Here is a 2,904-nt window from a genome sequence, read left to right on the forward strand (position 1 = left end):
TCTCAAGATGAGATTGTTGTAAGTGACAAAACGGTCTGTAGCTAGCTTAAATGTTTTATAATTAAATGGTTCTCTATTATGTACATTACCAGTGGAGACTATCCACCTGAGCTTGGCTACAACCAAGGAGCTTTCCTGAATGGAAAGGAAGTATTCTACTCCCTTCTGTACAAGCTCTTTCTGAATAGGCCCTAAAATTTTGATTACCCCTTCCCTTGTCATCAGATTCTTGTGATTGGCAAGCACTTGCAAAGGGTGCTTAGTTTCACCTCTAACCCAAAGATCCAGTCCATGCTCTTGTCTTTTGAATGGATTATGAGCCTTCAATTGATTGACAGTGAATGAGATAAAAGGTTGGAATTGAACATCTCCCACAAAAGGTCTCGGGTTCTTTTCCACTTCTTCCTCTAATACAAAATTGTCTAAGTAAAATTCGCAAAGCAACCCTTGAACTTTTACCCCATGTTGTTTGCAACAGTTTATAAAATCTTCAGTTGTTTTTAATTCTATCGGTTTTCTAGCTTTCACGGCTTTGATTTTCAAGTGCAAGTATCTTTCTAGCAAAAATAAGTCATAATTATTGGTAGGGGATTTGCATGCCAAGATATCTATATATAGCGAGCAGATAGTGTCTATTTGACATATAACCCCATCTAGTCTGAGATTGGCTTTCTCCAGTTTCTCTTTTGCCTTTCGACATTTGTCAAAAGCCTCATTCTCTGTTGTGTTCATGTCTCAAATATGATTCTGCAATTCTTGGTATTTTTGCTGGGAGACAGTTTCTTGCTCAAGCTGCTCTAAGGCAAGTCAAGCCTGTGCTAATTCCTCTTGAAGATTCACTATACTCGGGTCATTGCTTGTCATGATATATTTGGCTTGAGTGGGTGTTTGAGTACTTTTGCTATGAGAAGGAATGCCTATTGTCTGTGTTCCTTTATTATGGGAGGTTCAAACATTCGTCAGGGTAGCCAAGCTGTAGGAGGGTACCACCTCCGTCGGGATAGCTAAGTTATAAGAGGGTACAACCTCTGTCTGGGTAGCTACTTCTGCAAGAATTCCATGTTGTTCCTTAACAGGTGGTGTGAGTATGGGCTCAGTTTGAGTCCCTATAGCTCTTCTTTCATATAATTCAGTTTGACTTTCTGTGTTTACTGTCTCCGAGGTTTTGTCTAGAACCCTCTCTATTCATAATTCTTTTATCTTTTGTCTAAGCCTTTTTACTGTTTTCCTAAGCTTTTTCTATTCTTTCTTAAGCTTACTAATTTTTGCTTTATGATTTTTTGGAGGAGCAACTGTTTTGACAATCATTTATGCCCCTAAAGACCCTGGCTACTCATCCTAACTCTGTTCTAATAGGATCGTGTCTCCAGATTGGTAATCATTTTCTTAGCTTATTTCTACTTCTTCAGTTTGGTTTATATTCTTTGTGTTTTGGTCTACTTGGTTGGGTTCTCCTAGAGGTATGTCACCAGGTTGGTTCACCTCTTCTTGAATGGCCTCTGACTCTATTTCTACTTCACAGCTTACATTTTGTGACATAATTCTGTCATGGCCAGAGTTCTCTAGAGACTGGGTTGCTCCCAAATTCAAATTAAGTGGGATTTTAGGCTGTATGAAATCATTCATATTGCCTAGGATCTGGCCCGATTCGATGTCATGCAATAAATCACCTTGAGGACTCATGCTTGGTGTTGTGGAAAGTCCTAATTCATTTCTTGGTTCATCTTCAGAATGCCCTGTTTCTTCCTCATGTTCTAATTCAGGGTTATCCTACCCTTCTATTTGCAAGTGTTGTTCACTTCCTGGGCTAGACAATTTGATTGGTTGGCTGACACTACCTTAAGGATTCTCGCCTACCCCTATTCTTGATATTAGACATGAGGTGTTATGAAACCAGCTCAAGAAAAGATAGAAAAGATAGATCAACGGCTTAGAATTCAGCCTCTTCGAGGGGGCAACCTCCTTTACATTACATAAATGAACAATTCTTTGATGATTCAAATGAAAAAACCTCCTTTCTATATATAGGATTCTAAGGAGTCACAATATAACCCAGCCGACCTAACAATAATAATATAAAGCCACAAAAATAACAATAGAGGGATTCTATGGGGCACAGTAATAATAATATTGGGGCAATAGGGGCACAACAATATTAATAAGGGGTATAACTACAATAGTAATGGGGTAATCACTAGTATTATAGGGACCCAACATGCCCCTCTCCTTCAAAAAAGTGTTGTCCTCAACGCTTGAGTAGCTCTGGATACTTCTGCATAAAATTCTCATCCTCCCATGTGGAATCTTCAACAGATAAGTTCTTCCACTTGATAAGATACTGTGAAATTGATTGATTTCGTAGCTGTCGAGTTCTTGTTTCTGTGACTTCTTCCGGTTCCAATATAATTTTTCCTTCCTCATCAAGTTCTGGCAATATTGTTTGAACTGGGAGCTTGTCGCCTATAACCTTCTTTAAACATGAAACATGGAAAACTGGGTGCAATCGAGAAGCTGCAGGAAGCTCCAATTTGTATGCCATAGTACCAATCTTTTGCAACACCTTGTACGGACCATAATACTTTGGTGATAATTTATTATCCTTCTTAGCTTGCTTGAGGGACATTTGCTTATATGGTTGTAGCCGTAGGAATACCCAATCACCTACATCAAAACTTCTTTCACTACGATGTTGATCTGCCTGTTGTTTCATTCTATTTTGTGCCAACACGAGGTTATCCTTTAAGAGTTGGAGGACTTGTTGTTGATGTTCGATGTGATGTTCCACTACCTGAACCTTAGAATTTTCTCTTAAATATGATGTGATGGATGGTGGTTGATACCCATAAAGTGCCATAAATGGGGTCATTTTTGTTTCTGTATGGAAGGAAGTGTTTTACCACCATT

Source organism: Pinus tabuliformis, chromosome 6 (assembly GCF_031772625.1).
Source record: "Pinus tabuliformis cultivar Carrire ecotype Pingquan chromosome 6, CPIR1, whole genome shotgun sequence".
NCBI lineage: Eukaryota > Viridiplantae > Streptophyta > Pinopsida > Pinales > Pinaceae > Pinus > Pinus tabuliformis.